Genomic DNA, 21,123 nt, shown 5'->3' with positions numbered 1-21,123 from the left:
ATCAGTGACACTTATAAAGCGCGCTACATACCCGTAGGGTCTCAAGGCGCTGGGGGGGGGGGGCAGGGGGGGTGCCGCTACTGCTCGAACAGCCAGGTCTTCAGCTTCTTCCTGAAGGAGAGGTGGTCTTGGGTCAGGCGCAGGTCGGGAGGGAGGGAGTTCCAGGTCTTGGCGGCCAGGTAGGAGAAGGACCTTCCTCCTGTAGTCGCTCTTCGGATGCGGGGGACAGCGGCGAGGGCGTGGTTGGCTGATCGGAGGTGGCGTTTGGGAGCGTAGAAGTTGACTCGGCTGTTGAGGTAGCTCGGGCCTTGGTCGTGTAGGGCTTTGTGTGCGTGGGTGAGGAGGCGGAAGGTGATTCTCTTGTTGACAGGGAGCCAGTGAAGGTCTCTCAGATGTCCGGAGATGTGGCTGGTTCGTGGGATGTCGAGGATGAGTCTGGCTGAGGCGTTCTGGATCCGCTGGAGTCTCTTCTGGAGCTTGGCGGTGGTACCGGCGTAGAGGGCGTTGCCGTAGTCCAGTCGGCTGGTGACGAGGGCCTGGGTGACGGTCTTCCTGGTCTCGGTGGGGATCCACCAGAAGATCTTCCGCAGCATGCGTAGGATGTTGAAGCACGCCGAGGAGACGTTGTTGACTTGCCTGGTCATGGAGAGGGAGGAGTCCAGGATGAAGCCCAGGTTGCGTGCATGGTCTGTCGGTTTGGGTGCGGTGCCCAGGGCGGGAGGCCACCAGGAGTCGTCCCAGGCGGAGGGTGAGGAGCCCAGGATGAGGACCTCCGTCTTGTCCGAGTTCAGTTTCAGGCGGCTGGTCGTCATCCACTCGGCTACCTCTTTCATCCCTTCGTGCAGGTTGGCTCTGGCGGCGGCGGGGTCGTTGGTCAGGGAGAGGATCAGCTGGGTGTCGTCGGCGTAGGAGATTATGCTGAGGTTGTGTTTGCGTACGATGGCCGCGAGGGGGCTCATGTAGACGTTGAAGAGGGTGGGGCTCAGAGATGATCCTTGGGGGACGCCGCAGATGACTTCGGAGGCCTCTGACTTGTACGGTGGTAGGCGGACCCTCTGTGTTCTTCCGTCGAGGAAGGAGATGATCCATTCCAGCGCCTTGTCCTGGATTCCGATGTTGCTGAGGCGCCGTACTAGGGTGCGGTGGCAGACCGTGTCGAATGCCGCGGAGAGGTCTAGGAGGATGAGGGCCGCTGTTTCTCCATTGTCCATCAGGGCTCGGATGTCATCGGTGGCGGCGATGAGGGCGGTCTCGGTGCTGTGATTGGCTCGGAAGCCGGACTGTGAGGGGTCGAGGGATCCGTTCGTCTCGAGGAAGGCGGCCATCTGCTTGTTGACGGTCTTCTCGATGACTTTGGCTGGAAACGGGAGGAGCGAGATGGGGCGGTAATTCTTGAGGTCGGTGGGGTCCGCTGTTGGTTTCTTGAGTAGAGCGCTGAGTTCGGCGTGTTTCCAGCTCTCAGGGAAGATGGTGGTGTCGAAGGATGTGTTGATGATGTCTCGCAGGTGGGGTGCGATGACAGCGTTGGCCTTGTTGAAGATGTGGTGAGGGCAGGGGTCGGTCGGTGATCCGGAGTGGATGGAGTTCATCGTGCGGATGGTGTCTTCGGTGCTGATCGGGGTCCAGGCGTGGAGGGTGGTGGTGGGGGGTGGTTGTTCGGTCATGGTGTGCGTTGGTTGGTTGTTGAAGCTGTTGTGTATGTCCGCGATCTTGTTGTGGAAGTATGAAGCGAGGGAGTTGCAGAGGTCTTGCGATGGGGTGATGTCGTTGTTTCCTGCGCTGGGGTTGGAAAGCTCTTTCACGATGTTGAAGAGTTCCTTGCAGTTGTGTGCGTTGTTGTCCAACCGGTCCTTGAATGCTGTTTTCTTGGCGGCGCGGATCAGCTGGTGGTGTTTCCGGGTGGCAAGTTTGAAGGAGGTCCTGTTGTCCGGTGTCGGTTCCCTTCTCCAGACTTTCTCGAGGGCTCGGCAGTTCTTCTTGGAGCTCTTGAGTTCGTCGGTGAACCAAGGGGCCTTCTTGCTGCCGGGTCTGCTAGGCGGGGTCCTCAGTGGGGCGAGTTCGTCCGCGCAGTTGCTGATCCACTTTGTGAGGTTGTCGGCGGCCTGGCTGGGGTTCGCTGAGCTGGCAGGAGGGTGCTGGCTCAGGGAGGTGGCGAGCTGGTCTGCTGTGATCTTGTTCCAGCTTCTGCGGGCGGCCTGTTGCTGGTGTTGGTGGGTCGTCGTTCTCTTGAAGGTGAAGTGGACGCAGCTGTGGTCCGTCCATTGAAGCTCTGTGGCGTGGCTGAAGTCGATGTCTGTGCTGGAAGAGAAGACTGCGTCGAGTGTGTGTCCGGCGAGGTGGGTGGGGGTGGACACCAGTTGCTTGAGTCCCAGGTTGGCGAGGTTGTCGAGCAGGGTGCTGGTGTTGCGGTCGTTGTTGTTCTCCAGATGGTAGTTGAGGTCTCCCAGGAGGATGTAGTCAGCGGAGGGGAGGGCATGCGGGCTGACGAAGTCGGCGATGTCCTCGCTGAATTGTGTGCGTGGTCCCGGGGGTCGGTAGATCAGGGTGCCTCTGAGGGTGGTGTTCGGGTTGGTGTGGATCTGGAAATGCAGGTGTTCGGCGCTGGTCAGGGTGTTGTCGGTGCTGGTCGTGAGACGGATGGTGTTCCTGTGGATGATGGCGATGCCTCCTCCCATCTGGTTGGCGTTTCGGTCCCTCCGGACGATCTTGTAGCCCTCTGGGATAGCGATGGCGATGTCGGGAGCTGAAGAGGCGTTCATCCAGGTCTCCGTGAGGAAGGCAACGTCAGGGGCTGTGGCGTCTAGAAGGTTCCAGAGTTCGATGGCGTGTCTGTGGACGGAGCGGGTGTTGAGCAGGATGCACTTGAGGTGGGTGCTGCTGGTGTTCGACTTGGCGGGTGCTGGTGCGAGGCTGGTCCGGATGCAGGTGAACTTGCAGGCGTGGCAGCTGAAAGGTCCGTGGGTACGTCGTGGAGTGGCTTGATGGCATTCTGGGAGTCGGCCGGTGTTGAGAGCGGTGAGGGTGGCGGCGGAGTACGTCAGGCGGGTCGGTCGGGGTCTTCGTGGGCCAGGGGTCCTGGCACTGGGCGCGGTCCAGGCGCGGACGGGCGCAGACGGGCTTACCTTTGGCGCGCCTTCGGCGCACAAACGGCGCGCCCGCTGCGCGTGACCGCTGCGCGTTCGCACGGTCGCCATTTAAGGCGAAGTGCACGGGTGGGCGGAGCAGCTGGGAGGCGGGAGCGGGGAGGGTACAGAATAGAAAAAGGGGCGGGGAAAAGCGGCGGTGGCGGGAAGGGAGGGCGGAGGGCGGCGATGTAGGCGGACAACAAGGAAGGAAAAACCAAAACACGGGCAAAATGTGAAAATAAAAACAGGCACAAATTACGGACAAAAACAAGGCAAAACAACAGCAGCGCAGGCAGCCGGCAACCGGCAAACGAGGCAGGTCAGCGAGGCAGAGGGCAGGCAAGGGGCACACGCAGCAGCTGGTGGCCGTGCGGCGCGGGGGTGTCCCACAGGTGGGTCACACTCACCTGCGTCGCACGGTCGCCATTTAAGGCCAAGTGCGCGGGTGGGCGGAGCAGCTGGGAGGCGGGAGCGGGGAGGGTACAGAATAGAAAAAGGGGCGGGGAAAAGCGGCGGTGGCGGGAAGGGAGGGCGGAGGGCGGCGATGTAGGCGGACAACAAGGAAGGAAAAACCAAAACACGGGCAAAATGTGAAAATAAAAACAGGCACAAATTACGGACAAAAACAAGGCAAAACAACAGCAGCGCAGGCAGCCGGCAACCGGCAAACGAGGCAGGTCAGCGAGGCAGAGGGCAGGCAAGGGGCACACGCAGCAGCTGGTGGCCGTGCGGCGCGGGGGTGTCCCACAGGTGGGTCACACTCACCTGCGTCGCACGGTCGCCATTTAAGGCCAAGTGCGCGGGTGGGCGGAGCAGCTGGGAGGCGGGAGCGGGGAGGGTACAGAATAGAAAAAGGGGCGGGGAAAAGCGGCGGTGGCGGGAAGGGAGGGCGGAGGGCGGCGATGTAGGCGGACAACAAGGAAGGAAAAACCAAAACACGGGCAAAATGTGAAAATAAAAACAGGCACAAATTACGGACAAAAACAAGGCAAAACAACAGCAGCGCAGGCAGCCGGCAACCGGCAAACGAGGCAGGTCAGCGAGGCAGAGGGCAGGCAAGGGGCACACGCAGCAGCTGGTGGCCGTGCGGCGCGGGGGTGTCCCACAGCCGGTGCGTCCAACAGGCTTAGTGGGGCTACGCCCCTACGCCCCAATGGACGCACCGCTGCTGCAAATACAAGAACCTGATGCATATCTGTTAATAGAATTCTTTCAGCATCTTTACACATCCGTATTCCAAGATTTATGCAGAGAGGTTTGATCCACTTTGTCCTTTGAATCTTGTAAGCAGGACAAAAGAATAAAACATGCGTAATGTCCTCCCTCGCACCTCCGTTGCACATAGTGCATTTATCATCACTGTTTTTATTCCACCTTGCAACACAGGTTTTTACCATGAGTATTTTATATCTAAATTTGAGGTATAGAGTTTTAGCTAATGGAGGGTTTATTTCATTCAGGAAGGATTCGTAATGAGGGGCTACTTTGAACGACAGGAATTCTCTTGTTAGAGAGCCATTTGATATATTACTTGTTCTGTGATCGTTCATATAGACCCAAAAAGTGGCTTTTAGTGCCCTTCTCGAGATAGTAGTTAATGCATTAGGGTTATTCCAGAAGTGTAACAGTCCTACCCTCTCAAACCATGCTCTTATATGAGAAAACCATGTGATACGATTTGAAGTATCCAGATCTTTTAGTTCCTCTAACTTTGTTCTATAATGGAGGAGTGCCGGTGTAGTCCATAGCCGTACCCAAAACATTAGTGGTCTAAGTATTGCGTGGTGGTCAGTACGCCTCATTTTGATGTCTAGCACTATCGGGGTTGTGGGAGTACGTACAGGCATCCTTAGGAGGGATCTGTAGAATATGTTTTCTTTCACCTCAAAAGATTTTTTACATGCAGGGCCCCCCAATTCCCCCCCATATAGGGCCGCCGCTTGAGCTTTAGCGCGGTACACCTCAAGTGCAGGGAGAACAGCTTTATTCTGGCTTTCCCCATGCCTTTTTAATATAGGGCGACTGTTCTGAATTAAAAGTAATTTACTTCTATCAATTTGGGATTTCCACTGCATTTTAGATTCAAGTGAGACTCCCAAATAGTTAACATTTTCAACATATTCCAATTTTTCACTGCCTAAAACCAGATTCCTTCTAAAGGAGTTGTGGGGGTTTATGGCCATATATTTGGTCTTACTAGCATTTATCTCCAATCCCTTGACACTACAATCAGTGACAAAGGAGTTGAGAAGACACTGTAGACCATTTGCAGTTTGAGATATTAGGATGGTGTCGTCTGCAAATAATAAGGACTAAGTATGGGCGAATTTTGCGAATTTCGCGTTCGTGAATTTTGCGGATTTGTGAACTCGCAATCCGCAAAATCCACGAATTCCCGCGAATTTGCGGATTTTTTTTTTAATGTTCGCACAGGTTTCTGCATGTTCGCGAGGGTTTTGTACAATTTCGCAAATTGCGAAATTGTACAAAACGCGTGCGAACTTGCAGAAACCCGTGCGAACACAATGTGCCCAGTAGGGTATGCGCCTCTTGTGTGAATAAAAGGTCAGAGAAAGATCAGTTCAGCAGATGAAGAGAAAGAAGCTCCTGGTCACAGGAACAGCATGGGTATTGCGCTCATGAAAGTCAAGGATGCAAAGCCTATCCAGCATCACAGCTGATTTTCCATGGTAGATCTGGGAAGAAGGCACACCTGTCCAGCCTCAACGACGCTCACGATTGTTTTTGGGCTAATGAATGAGTCACTGAATTTGAGCATCAACTAGTTCGAGCGACCATGTGTGTGTTACTATGCAATCGCCCGAAGGGCGCAGGGGTCCCTTGAGTGAGCTGCAGACCTGTGCCCAGCCATGCAACTATTTTACAATGGCGCCAGCAAGCTGCCAGCGCCGTTGTAAAATAGTTACAAAGTTAGCTTGCACAGGAAGCACTTAGATAAAATAAAGCAGCACCTGCTTTGTTTTATCTAGTGGTTCCTGTGCAAGCTAACTTTGTAACTATTTTACAACGGCGCTGGCAGCTTGCTGGCACCATTGTAAAATAGTTGCATGAGTGGGGGTTCAACTTTTGAACCCGTTACGTTCGCGGATTTTTTTTTGCGGATTTTGCGGGAAATCCGCAAAATTCGCGGATTGCGGATTTCCCCAAAATCCGCAAAATCCGCGAGCGTAACGGATTTCCCGCTCACACTTAATAAGGACCACACCACCTCACCCCCTAGTTTAGGTGAGTCATTCTTGCATTTACTTAAATAACCCAGAACATCATTAACAAACAAAGAAAAAAGGGTGGGCGCCAGGACGCAGCCCTGGCGTACACCTCTTTTTATGGGGATTGGACTTGTGAGTTCACCTCCAGGGCCCCACCTCACCCTTGCAAAGTTATTGTGGTTTATTCTTATCAGCTGTTCTATAATGTTAGCGGGTAATCCCTGTTCCTCAAGTACTTTCCACAGCAGATGCCTAGGTATGAGATTGAAAGCAGCTCTTAAATCAATAAAAGCCACATACAAATGGCCCTTCTTTAAACAAATATATTTCCAAGTCAAACAACAAAACCTAAACACTTGGTCTATAGTGCTGATTTTGTTTCTAAATCCCGCTTGGAATTTGGAAAATACATTCCCTTCTTCTATCCATAAATTAATTCTATTTATAAGGTGTCTGGCATATATTTTTTGCAGTACGTCTATCAAACTGATAGGGCGGTAATTAGCTGGATCTCTCCTATCGCCCTTTTTATAGATACAGATAATCACCGCCCCCCTCCATGAAACAGGTATTTCAGCTCCTGCAGCTATGAAATTAAACAGGAGATTCTCATACAATGGTCCTGTCACCCCGTGAATTCTGGTCTAGGCCCCTCACGAGACCCAGCCTGATAGCACCCTTGTCTCTTGACTGGCTCAAGCTTGAAGGGGATGCCTGACTTTTCTCCTTGTTACCTCGTCTCATATTGACTGCCAGCCTGCACCCACCATTTTGTGTCACTCTCTCCCCAATTTCTCAAAACGGATGCACTTCTATGGGCCTGTGCTCTGCTTTTTAAGTGCCTAGTATATCCCTCACTCTGTCGTAATTTGACGATGATCAGGTTAGCGTTAAGCTTTGCTACACGCAATTCCCCTTAACTTGACTATGGTGGTCGGAAGCCATTTTGAACACACTAGCGGCCATTTTATATGAATGTGTCGCCTCGTGGCCAGCATACCCTTTTGTCCTTTCTCTGTACCACTGACCACTCGAATTTGCCCAGCAACAGGCTATTTTTAGTACTGGTCAAGCTCGCACATGCGCAGTTAAACCCCCTGTACTAGTGGACAGTCATCACTTAGGAATGTCCCTCCAAAACTGACCAGTGATGTTGTAACTCCTCCCATGAGTTGGCTGTGTTCCAAAAATGACCATATATGTACCTAAACCTGAGAAAATGTGTTCCGCCTACTCTTTTATTGCTGTAAAACGGTATAAAAGATGTCTCGCACCGATGTTCGGTGTGATACTTCTTGCATTACCGAAGGGTGCTGTAGGAATGTACCACCACCCCATGGGGTCTTAATAAACTTGTCTTTTGCATTTTCCAGTTTCCGTGCCAACATCTTTTTATGGTGTAGCGGGTTTTGCGCAATATGTAGGCCTGGAGGTCCCAATATCACAAATTGGCGACCACGAAGGGACTCATCGGCGACTCGGATGCCCGAAGGAGAGGTTGTGACGAAGGATTGGAAACTCGCCATGGACGCGTACGCTGCCACTGAGTGACCAAGTCTTGGCACCCACTGTGTTTTCTTCCTTTCCTTCTGATCTGACCTTCCAGGTGGCGCCGGTCCTCGACTGAGATCCTGATCGTTTGAGTTGTCGTACAATGCTGGTTTGGCTGATTCGATTAAAGAACTTGGCAGTTGGAATCTGGATATCTGAGAATTTGGTAAGCTTGTGATTGGTAAGATAGTCTACGGACGCTTACTTTGGCTTTTTAAATATGTTTTGAGTTAGCTAACGTTTGGTTCTATGATTTGAATTATATGTGCAGTGCACTTCTCATAGGCGGCATGTAGAGATATTTCTCTAAAAATTGTCTTTGGTTGAACGGCACATTTGTGTGAAGTATATTAAGTGCCATTTTGTGATATCACGTTTCCGTGATATTTTTGACATGCCTGTTTTAAGCACACTCCGAGGAATGTGCTGCCTTGGAAAAGGTACCAATTATCGATTAAATGAATAATCGAGAAATGTATATAAAGTTTGGCCTTCCCCCTATTCTATACAGTAAATTGTGGCACAAGAACACAAAATCTGATCCCGAATTGCAATGGCCACTACATGGGTCGTTTGATTTACGAAAGGTTCAGTATGTGGAGCAATGTTTGTTTCAGCGTAGGTCTAGACAAGATATGTTTGAATGTGCACGAATGTGGGAGAAAGCGGTGCGTGAACGAATGAAGCGTGAAATAGCCTTGGCGGACAAAGAACAGCGGAAGGCTGCTTGGGATAAGGCTTTACAGCTGGAGGAGAAGGAGTTGCAGGAAAAGAAAGAGAGGGAGGCACGGGAACGTAATTTGCAAACGAATGGTCAATTCCCTATTCGACGTCCTCTTTATCCTGTCCTTCCTAATGAAGTTGATGATTTTTCATTATTAGATCGTTGCCCGCCTCCGTATGTTCTACCTACGGCCCTAGATGAGGATTCGGACGGAGATGATCGAGGGGGTAGTCGTGTGAGGTTAAGCGCCAGTGAAACCGCGGAACTAAGTAGCTTTGCCCGTAAACTTAACTTGAATAAAATAACTATGACAGAGATTAATGACCAAATGAGTAGGTGGTCTGAATGAGAACGGTTGTATTTTTTAAATCAGTTTGGGGATGAAGTTGTAGAACAATTTAGGAAAAATTTGACTGATCTAGAGCCTAAGGATATATCGGTCAATATGGAGAATATGCGTAAAGGTTTATTTGTTATTGCAAATGCGGATCGGTTTTTCCATCGGTTGGTCCAGCTACGGGATGAGGCGTCAAGATTACGGGAAGCACGAAAAGCATCAGATGTGCCTGCGCCTGGGTCGACAGAGATATCCAAAGAGTGTTCTATCTTTGGAGCAGATAAGAGTTCTACGATTCATGTTATGCCTATGCGTGAAGCTGCACCTTTGTATGTTCCTCCTAAAGGGCAAGGTACAAGTGACGATAAATTGTCCGGGGATGCCAAGGGTTATTTTGTATGTAATTGGGCTTATACACCTTGGAATAGAGCAGATGTTATGGCACTGAAAAATGCTTTGCCTGATCCCCGTAAGAATCCGGCAGCTTTCTATGAAGGAGTGGAAGGGGCTATTTCTTCGTGTGTTATGACGTTAGTTGATATTGATCTTTTCTTTGGGATGATATTGTCCCCTGATATGTGGAGAACGATTCGTAAGTTCGATGATCAAGCGACCTTGGGAGCGGATTGAAAAACTTTAGGTCAAGCTCATTTAGATAGGGATCCTGCATGTAAGCCGTGTCAATTAATCTTAGATCTTCCGACGGCTATCTTAAACAAATTAAAAACGCTTGTCCCCCCTAAAAAGATTGATTGGACTATGTTAGCTTCTTGCAAACAGAAACCAGATGAATCGGTTTCTGACTTCTTTTCGCGTTTTGAGGAAGCATTTCATGATTACAGTGGGCAATTATGAACAGATGATACGGGTAGGCACTTGTTTGTCAACAAGTATGTGGCTAATCTCCTGCCGGAGATTGCAAATCGTTTAAAGACTAGTGAAAGTTCCTGGACCACGGCGACCCCTGCGTCCTTATTGACTATGGCTCAGTATTATGAGTGACAGGAATTAGAGGCCAAAGAAAGTACTGATAAGAAAGCGAAGGAATTAAAGACGAAAGTGATGTTGGCTCAGGTTCGTGCTACACAGCCGAGAGGGAACGATAGAGGTAGGCGTGGAGCGTATGGTGCGTCTTCTGGTCGTACCGACATTGCTGAGGATCAGTGTGCATACTGTAAAGAGTTTGGACATTGGGCCTCAAATTGTCCGGTGCTCCGTGAACAACGTAATCAGCGTGGTCGAGGAGGTAGAAGGACACGGAATAGTTATTCAGAAGCGAGGGGCGGAGCAAGTGATCGTGGCAGGTTTGAGGGGAGGGGTCGTGGTCAGGATGGTCGTAATACTTTTGATCGACGGAATCAGTATCAGATATCGGAGGGTGAGAATGTGGAGTTTCAGGACTATGTGCATGCATAGGATTGCGTAGGATGGGGTGTGGAATCGGTTGAAGTACCAGTAGATCAAAGAGGTCCATATGTATCAGCGGGCGTTTTGGGTTCTACTGATCAGTTCCTGGTGGATACAGGAGCTACTCGTAGTGCTCTGTCTAAAAACTTGGTTCCAAGGGCCCCCCTGTCTGGCGAATCGATTACATCCATAGGGTTCGATGGAACACCCTCTCTTAGCCCATTGTCACAACCCCTTACGTTTTACATTGATAGATTCTTTGGTCCATGCCCATTTTTATTGTCGCCGAATACTCCAGACAATATTATGGGAATAGATTTGCTTAAATACTTCCGAGCAACAATACGCTGCGCTCCTGAAGGAGTGCGGGTTATTACCCAGATGTAGAGAGATTGTGTACTATGCAGGAAATTGAAGCGCTGGCATCCCTCCCACAAACGTTATGGGCTACTTCGGATACGGATGTGGGACAGATGCTTATTCCTCCTATTCGAATAACTGTTAAGGAGGGAGTGTCTCTGCCGCGTGTGCCACAATATAAAATCTCTAGGGAAGGTGAAATTGCCTTAACTCACATTGTACACGACTTGATTATTGCAGGAGTAGTGGAGGAAGTTCCCTATAATGTCTGTAACATCCCGATTCTTCCGATCTTAAAGAAAGATACTGATGACAAAGTCTATTGATTTATTATTGATTTGAGGGAAAATAATAAGATTGTAGTGCCCCAGTACCCGGTGGTGTCTGATATTACCACCTTACTTACTCTGATTCCGCCCACTGCCACCACGTTTACCGTGATTGACCTAAAAAATGCCTTCTTTTCCATTCCCATCCATCCCAATAGCAGATATCTATTTGGCTTCACATTAAATAATAAATCGTGTAGATTTTGTCGAGTTCCTCAAGGTTATACAGAAAGTCCTAGCATCTATAGCCAGGCTTTAAAAAGACAGCTTAATTCTTTCGATTTGCAGTCTGGAGTGGCTCTCATCCAATATGTTGATGACATTCTACTTGCTGCAGACATGCATGCACAGTGTGAGGAGAGTACTCTTGCTTTGCTCTCCTTTCTTGCTCAGAATAATCATAAGGTATCTAGGAAGAAACTTCAATACTGTAGACCAAAGGTGACCTACCTCGGTCATCTTTTGTCTAAGGAGGGGCGTGCATTAACATCTGATCGAATTCAAGAGATTTTAGATACACCAGTCCCCCGCACCCAGAGAGATGTGCGTGCTTTTATAGGCCTAACGTCTTTTTGTAGACAGTGGATAATGGGATTTTCACACATTATAAAACCTTTGTTAGCGTTATTGTCAAAAACTACACCAATGCCCCTTGAATGGACAGATGAGTGCCAGAATGCGTTCGAACAATTGAGACAAGCTCTTTGTTCTGCACCAGTGTTAGGTACACCAGACTACACGAAGATTTTCACATTGTACGTACACGAGAAAGATGGGTGTGCATTGTCAGTCCTAGTGCAGGCACACAGGGATAAACAGAGGCCCTGCGCGTATTTTTCGGCAATACTTGACCCTGTAGCACGAGGATTACCTGGGTGCTTTCGAGCAGTCGCAGCAACAGCAGTGGCTATAGGGCAGAGTGAGGGAATAGTTTTGTCACATAAATTGCTGGTGTTAGTTCCCCATGCGGTAGAGGCTCTGTTAAATCAAACAAAGACCCAATATCTCACGAGCGCACGTTTAACAGGATATGAGCTCACACTGTTGGCGCCGCACATCACACTAAAGAGATGTGCTACCCTGAACCCTGCTAATTTATTGCCGTATCCAGTTGCTGAGGGCCAGGAGGAAGAACACCATGATTGTGTTTTCCTGACTGAAGAACAAACAAAGGGTCGCGTCGACTTACAGGATACTCCATTTCCAGATGTGGATGGGGGACTGTGGGTTGATGAATCGTGTTTAAGGCTGCCAGATGGTACAACTTCCGCAGCATATGCGATCACGACACTTAAGACAGTGGTAGAAGCAGCACGAATACCACAGAAATCGGCCCAAGCAGCGGAACTGATAGCCTTAACAAGAGCATGTGAATTGAGTGCTGGCTTGTGTGTGAACATCTATACTGATAGCCGGTACGCCTTTGGAGTAGCGCATGATTTTGGCCTACTCTGGAGAGAGCGAGGGTTTTTGACTTCACATGGAGTGCATATCATGCACGGAGAATTAGTGCGTGATCTCTTGAATGCGTTACTTTGTCCAAAGAAAGTGGCGATAATCAAATGCAGTGCACATAAGAAAGTGACGGACAAAGTGGGCCAAGGAAACGCTTTTGCAGATAGCATAGCGAGGGAAACTGCTATGTTACGAAATGCCTCGCCAATGTATGTAGTGAAATCACAGGCTGAGCGATGGCATGATGCTAGAGAGGAGATACTAGACATTCAGAAATCAGCGTCCGAAGCTGAACTCGCAACCTGGGCAGTGGAGGGAGTGCTGGATGATGAGGGTTGTTGGAAAAGCAAAGATATGGAAAGATGGAAATTGCCTGCAGCTTACTTGCAAGCGATGGTTCAAATAACACATGGATTGGCACATGTTGGAGCTCTTGCAATTACTCGATTGCTAACGCGAGTTTGGGAGCATCCTGAGATTGCCAATACGGCCAAAAGAGTAATGCAGACCTGTTTGATATGTTTACAGCACAATCCTGCTAAGGGGACCCATACTCCGAAAGGAGGGTTTGTTCCACCTACTGCACCATTCGAGATACTACAAATGGATTACATCCAGCTTGAGCGTTGCAATAACCTTAAGTATGTCTTAGTGGTGGTATGTGCTTTCAGTAAGTGGATTGAGGCCTTCCCCACGAAGGATAATACAGCTCTGACAACCGCTAAGGTTTTGCTCAAGGAGTACTTCCCACGCTACGGCGTTTGCAAATTTCTGTGGAGTGATAATGGTCCTCATTTTGTCGGGAAAATTGTGGAATATGTGATGAAGGGATTGGGAATTCAGCAGAAATTCCATGCTGTATTCCATCCGCAGTCAGCAGGTCTTGTGGAAAGGTATAATGCTACTCTGAAATTGAAGCTAGCAAAGATGGTGGCATCCACGTCTTTGAAATGGCCGGATGCTCTGCCTCTGGCATTGTTATCTATCAGATCAGTGCCCCATTCCCGAACTGGCCTCACACCCTATGAAGTGGTGTTTGGAAGGCCTATGAATATATGGGCAGTTCCTAAGCCTCGATTGTTACATGATGTGCCTTGTATAATGACGATTATTTGGCACGATTAACAAATGATTTACTTTCTATTCATCAACAGGTTCGAGAAGCGCTCCCTGACAATTCCATTGGAGAGGCTCACAATCTTCGTCCTGGCGACCATGTAATAGTCCGGTCCTTTGAGTGAACCAGCAGCTTGTAGCTGAGGTGGCGTGGCCCCGAGCAAGTGCTACTTGCAACTCGAACGGCTGTGCGAGTTACCAACAGGAAGCGTTGGGTACATTCCACTCTCTGCCGCCGTGTCTCTCCGGATCTGGTGAGCCCAACTGTGCTGTCTGATTATTGAGACATCTTGGACGAAGAGAAGAGCCCAGCTGTCATGTCTACTGAATCGGGAGCCTTCCCGGACCACACCGTTTTTGGAAAAGAAAGATATAATTTGCGACCAAGAAAAGCAGTTGTTTTGTGCGAGACTGGTTGAGTTACCGCTCCAGGTTTGTGAAACGGAAGCTGGGAATATCAAGGGGGGGGGGATCAGTTCTGCCAAGTGTAGCAACAGCCGTTTTGAATCTCGGAGAAGAAACCAACGGCTACCTCGGAGCTCAGCACTCATATTTTTATTTTTTTTAGTTGCTTTTTGAAGACATTTTGAACATTGAACTATGGCATCTATTACAATGCGAAATAAGAGAATTCTTGGTGCAGTACTTTTTGTTATAACAATTGTGGTGATTGCAGTTATAGCTTGGGTGGTAGAGTTGCTGGTGTCGGCAAGAGAACATTTATTGCCTACTACCCCAATTCTGGCTGAACATTTTCATTTTACTCTGCCTTACCCTGAAGAACGACACAGACAGACTTATTTGAATAACAGCTTCATCCAGATTCTGCATCATACACATAACATGACAAACACTTCGAACTGCTGGGTATGTGGGATGTTGCCTGGACATCAAAAGAAAGGAGGCACTCCACTTATCCCACTCCCATTTTCTCATAATGGTTCTTGCAAGGCTTGGTATACCCTTTTGTTTACTTTGCGATGGCCAACGAAAGGTCGACTACTTTTCCGGCTTAATAAAGTCTGCTTTAATGATCGAGATGGTTATCCACAAGCTGAAGGAACTAAGTTTGAATGGGAAGAGTACCGTCCTGATAATGTATCCTCGCCACCAATTTATAGTAACCAAAGAAATGTAAATATGTCTAATCTGCACGTGATTACTGTTATTGATACGAAATCTGACTTATGTGTTCGTAATAAAGGTACTATCCCAGTAGGAAGAAGTGAATGTAACACCACTCTCACCTTTGACACTCCAAATGGTATTACCTTTGTGGCCTCACAAAACACGTACTTTATTTGTGGAAATAAAAGTTATCACCGTCTCCCTATAGGTTGGTTAGGAAATTGTTATATATCTTTTGTATTACCTCCTGTGTTCATTGCCCCACCTATGTATCATAACAACTTCGTGTTATATCATGACTTTATATTGAATAGAGTGAAGAGAACATTAGCCCTCGAAGACATTGAGGCCTGTTTTCATTTGTTGGGGCTGCCTTAAATAGTCGAAAAATAAGACGATTGACACGTGTTGTAGAAGCTGTTGCTAATGGGACGTTTTTAGCTTTAGGGAACTTAACTGAGGAACTTCAGATTACCAGAATTGTAACGCTCCAGAATCGCATGGTTCTAGATGTAGTATTAGCTGACCGTGGAGGTGCATGTCGCATTATCGAAAGTAGTTATTGTGTATACGTGTCAGATAATTCACCTTCTGTATATGATGCAATATCTAAGTTACACAAGATAGCTGCTGAGATACATCCTGATAATGGTACTTGGACATTTTCGGGGTGGTTTTGGACGTTACTTAGTATGTGGGGTTGGAAGTTGCTGACAATCTTATGTGTAATAATTGGGATATTATTCTTCTTATGTCTCTGTATCCAATGTGGCCCTATGTTATGTTCCATGTGCCTTTCTGCTTGTATTCCATCCAGACGAGCTATTGTCAAGAATGAACAAATGATTCATAGAGAAGTAGCAAAAATTATGTCCATTGATATTGAAGATGAGTATCCTGATTATGTCCACTATGAGGTAGCTTCAGCTAAACGCTAAAAGGGTGGTCTGTCGTAATTTGACGATGATCGGGTTAGTGTTAAGCTTTGCTACACGCATGTCCCCTTAACTTGACTATGGTGGTCGGAAGCCATTTTGAACACACTAGCGGCCATTTTATATGAATGCGTCGCCTCGTGGCCAGCATACCCTTTTGTCCTTTCTCTGTACCACTGACCACTCGAATTTGCCCAGCAACAGGCTATTTTTAGTGCTGGTCAAGCTCGCACATGCGCAGTTAAACCCCCTGTACTAGTGGACAGTCATCACTTAGGAATGTCCCTCCAAACTGACCAGTGATGTTGTAACTCCTCCCATGAGTTGGCTGTGTTCCAAAAATGACCATATATGTACCTAAACCTGAGAAATCGTTTTCCGCCTACTCTTTTATTGATGTAAAACTGTATAAAAGATGTCTCGCACCGATGTTCGGTGTGATACTTCTTGCATTACCGAAGGGTGCTGTAGGAATGTACCACCACCCCATGGGGTCTTAATAAACTTGTCTTTTGCATTTTCCAGTTTCCGTGCCAACATCTTTTTATGGTGTAGCGGGTTTTGCTGAATATGTAGGCCTGGAGAACCCAATACCACAACTCCCCATAATCCTTGATGTCAGAGGCTGCTTGAGCACCATCGTGGGGACGTTTCCAATGTTGTAAGGCTAGTCAGTTCTTGCCCAGGTAGTAGGTACCTCACCCCCTTGTCTTTTTGATAACAATATATATATATATATATATATATATATATATATATATATATATATATATATATATATATATATATATATATATATATATATATATATATATATATATATATATATATATATATTCATAGTTACTTATTTCATGACATGTACGGCCTTGAGTTGCTTTCCTTTTATGCATTACCCTGTATCTTAGACCTGACCCCCTACGTTAGGTGTGTTATTCGTATTTGTATTTTTCTGTTAATGCTATTCATATTTTGTACTGTTTTGGTGAATGCTCTACTTTTTATTGCTTTATTTTAATGTAATTAGTCTCTTTTTCCTCCACACATTGCTTTAGAGTTCTTGACCGGTACTCGTACTTTATGTTTCCCCACCGTAATCTCCACCCTACATATGCTACTGACCTGTCTTGAATTATTTTTAGTATTTATACAGTATTATGTTTTAGAGTTGTCTTTCATTCTCCAGATATTGGTACAGATCCTCAAGATTGATGCTTTCTTATTAATTGTGTTTCTTACTGATTTGTTGATTCTTTAGGATAATTTCTCTCCCCTTCTCCCAAGAAGCTGATTCTCCTTCTCTCTAATGTCCCCACCCCACTCTGCTTGCTTCCATACAATCTCTCTAAAAATGCCAAGAAGAATTTCAAACAGAGACTACTGATTTGTCACCCTGAAACTTTAATAGTTGACGCCTACCACAGCTTGACGGCTCTTGTTCTTTGGTGCGGACCTCCGGCACATGTCCTTAAAACGTATCAACTTTTATATGTGACCGTTGAAGGTCTTTAGTGTAACAACCGTCCAATGGATGCCTCAATTATTTAGGCTTTTGTGTTAGATCTGTTTTGAACCACATGTAAATATTGTTCATGATTGCTTTCATTTTGACTATGTCTACTTTTCTTTGACTTTACACTGCCCTGAGCACAATCCCCCTTCCCTCGCTTTCCCTTCTCCCCCTCTGGGGCTTTTCAAAAAGTGTTTAAAATGTACTGAGAAATGGTGGATATCTGGTATTGTAAAATAAAGGACAATACCTTCCTCAATTTTTCTGATTGATGTTTATATAGTTTATATAGTGTAAACTAGTGTTAGTGTTAGTGTGTGTTGCACATAACACGTTTCCCTTGCGGGGACCCCCTTCTTACACATACCATATAGCGCCCAGGTCCCCGCGACTGCATGGGTTCAACCCCCCTCCTTGTAACGCCTACCACAGCTTGACAGCTCCAATTAAAATAAACATTATTTTTTTCTCCAAACGCCCTTGTAAATGGAAAAGCATGTTCCTACTCCACCTTACAACCTCTAAATCAGGTAATATTCCATTGGTTATAAATTGTTAACTGCGCCATCCCACTTCTTCCAAGGTGAAATTGACATTTCCATATTTAAATCCGGTATCATTCTCATACAAGTGGCCAAATTCCACCTCAATATTTTTAAGAATCACTTCAGCTACTTTTCCTACAAACTCTTCAAACCTTCTTTACCCCCACATCACCCACACTACCGGACACTCCACATCTAGACACCCCGGTTCAGACCCTACCCCCCAAACCGCTGTGACCATTAACACCTACCCTCCTACCCAGTCCACCTTCCCAGAACCTATACTCAACTCTCCATTCATTGTCTCACCACCTAAGATGTTGCTGCTCGCACGCCCCGTTGTATCCTACACCCCGCCCTCCCTTCGATTTCCCATACGATCCCCCCCTGACCTGTCCTCAAGCCCTAAATCTCCCAAAATCACCCCAGACCTTTCCTTGTGCCTCTACATGCATAACACAGCATTCAGTCATTACAACAAAGAATACATTCCCTGAAATTACTCAGACTTTGGTTTGGAGAGGGCTAATTTTTGTTCTTTTCAAGGACCCACCAGATACTTCCAGGCTGCCACCAGGTCCCACCCTCATCCTAATGTCCAAGGCATTTTGTGCATACTCTACCGTTTTACCATCCCAACCATTCCAAAATAGTGATTGGTTAAATATTAAAGTTTCCTAACAACACTGCAAGTGCCTGTGTGTACGCTTGCAAGTGTACCCTCAGGCAGCCATCTCTGAATGTTTTTTGTAAAACTATAACTATTATCATTCCAAAATATCCACCCAGACAAGTCCACGTAAGATGGATATTTTGTAATGTTTTTTCAATGCTTTATATTTCTTTCGAGTTTCAAGATGGCCGATATACTTTCAATGTGTTAGCCACCTGACTGTTGGCTATACATTTCAGAAACATTCAAAGGTAGGTGTCTGTGCACGCATGGGTAGCTATTCTTAAATTGTTTGTGTTCTTTATTGTTCACAAATGGCTGAAGGCGCAAGCAACACAAGTATTGGTAAAGCCAGGGCCAGGCCTCTTGGCCTTGGCAGTACTCGTTGTGTCTTAGGTTGGGCTCTGCAGGAGATTTTGAACAGCAGTCTAGAGTGCTGTAACCTAAGTGTACATCAAAGCAATACATAAATGCAAACTGCCAGAGAAAAGGTGACAGCAAAATGTCTCTGTTCATAGAATGCAAAAATACCTCCACCACTCATGGATGCGTCTTTGGTGGACAAGAAATACCTTCTATTTAACAACACGTTACTTATACGGATGTGAGGTTAGTTGGATGGGATTGAGTAGGGTGACTAGTTTATTGATACATATTTTCCTGTGACTGCCTCGAGCGGAAATGTTATTGGTCATTTAAAAGGTGCTTTTGTGTATCTAGGGTTTGTCTTCACCAATTGTGCTAAAAGGTAGTACAGCTGGTGATCACATGCCATGTGGGACTGTACCCTTATGAAGTGCCGGTCTGATGGCCATTTATTTGGTGTATCGATTCCCTGGCACAGGCAAGCACGTGACCCAGCTAGAGCAGAGAGGAAATCTTAGGAATTTAGAATAATGATAACTATACTTTGATGTATCAATTGTTTTGCATTTTTTTTATTATTTGGTGGGAGGTGTTCTCCACCTCCCCGTGCAGCTACCTACATTAATAAGTCCAGTACATGTTAGCTCCCCTCCTAATTGGGCCTCTTCAGTTCAGGCCCGTTGGTTCCAGCTTGGTTCCAATGGCACCGTGAGTATGGGACCCACCCACGCCAATCTAGTACCACAAAAGGACAAAAAGAGGGAGGATTGAGTATGTGTTGATATGCCCAAGCCAAATAAAGTGATTGAGCGAGGGCACCACTGTGAGAAGCTGAGTTTATGTCCCAGTTACCCCCCCACACACACTTTTTGCCAGACTACTGATGCACTTTTGACTTGGTGTGCCCTGGGTCCCCACAAATCAGGTTCCCATGGCCTGTGGTCTTTCCCCAAAAACTGTACCCAAACCCAATTGTCATCTCTACCCATAGGTCAGCTCCTGGTAAATGGTACCACAGGTACCCAGGCACTGTGACCAGGGAAGACCTCTAAGGGCTGCAGCACTTATTGTGCCACCCTCAGAGGCCCTGTACCTTTACAAACACACACACACTGCCATTGCAGGCTGAGTGTTTTGGTACAAAACAAAGTGAAGAGTTGTATCCTTCTACAATCGTTGTGCCTTATAGACCCTCCGTTATTGGAAAGTATTTTTTGTTGAGAATTAGTATACACTGAGATACTGTGCGAGGTTTCAATAATGAGGCCCCTTCATTCCTAGTTGGTGCACATTTTTCCTTTCCATTTTCCTCTTACTTTTGCAAAGGTTCCCTTTTCTATTGGCAGTGTTGGTCACGAGCAGATCACATGATGATAATACTTAGCATATAAGAATGGACCCTAGTGTTTAATGTTTTGAATTTTTGCTATTTGGGGATGACATGTGCGGAGCTATACAATGGGTCAAGGCTGTGAAAGATATTTGGCTTCTACAGGCTATCTTTATTTAATCCTCAAGCCCCCAGTGCTTGTTGGGGCTAATCTCTGTGCCTTGGAGAGCCTTCGAGCACGCCTAGAGACTGTGGCTTCTTTTACATCAGCGTATGTTGCTAATTTCAACATTAGTATTCCCTATGTGAAAATAGCACATCTTTTGTGGCCCTATTGCTTCGAATGATATTTCTAGGAGTTTTTTAATGGAGATGGATGTTTAGATTTTAATAACTTATATTGGAATCCCAGTTAACTAGTTTTGTTGTCTAAATAAAGACCGTTTATTAACTTTGCAGCCCAGTGCTGTTTTATGATTTCATGCGAGAGCTCATCTGTCCTGAAACCTCTACCTTGGATATCTGAACATTTTCTGAATGTTTCTGCTATATTACCTGCAAATCATGCCTGCTCTTTCAAACCCCTTATTCCGACATTGCTTCTCATAGACATTATCAATTCTTGTGATCTCACTCAGTACATTTTTCACTTTCTCTACAATGCCTTGCCATAACAGTTACTACCAACAATTTCTCCACGTTGTGTTACTCTGCTCACAAAACAAATATTTTTTCAGGTTTGTGGATTCAATCAAAGTATCTTGTAATTGGGCCCTCGAAATAAGCATTGGAACCAACTTAGATTCGTAGTTAGAGTGTGAAGGTCCTGAAATATTATTACACCATACAGGGGCAACGCATAAAACCAATTTTGTGACGCTTAGCGGAAGTCAAGGGAAGGGGTAAGTGCAGCTAGTCACCCAGAATGGCACTCCAGCAATGTCACCTATTTTAGGCATTTCATATGTGGCAGATCTTAGAGCATCTCTACCGCCATGGCTT

Source organism: Lissotriton vulgaris, chromosome 7 (assembly GCF_964263255.1).
Source record: "Lissotriton vulgaris chromosome 7, aLisVul1.2, whole genome shotgun sequence".
Classification (NCBI taxonomy): domain Eukaryota; kingdom Metazoa; phylum Chordata; class Amphibia; order Caudata; family Salamandridae; genus Lissotriton; species Lissotriton vulgaris.
Note: the sequence above shows the minus strand (reverse complement) of the source record.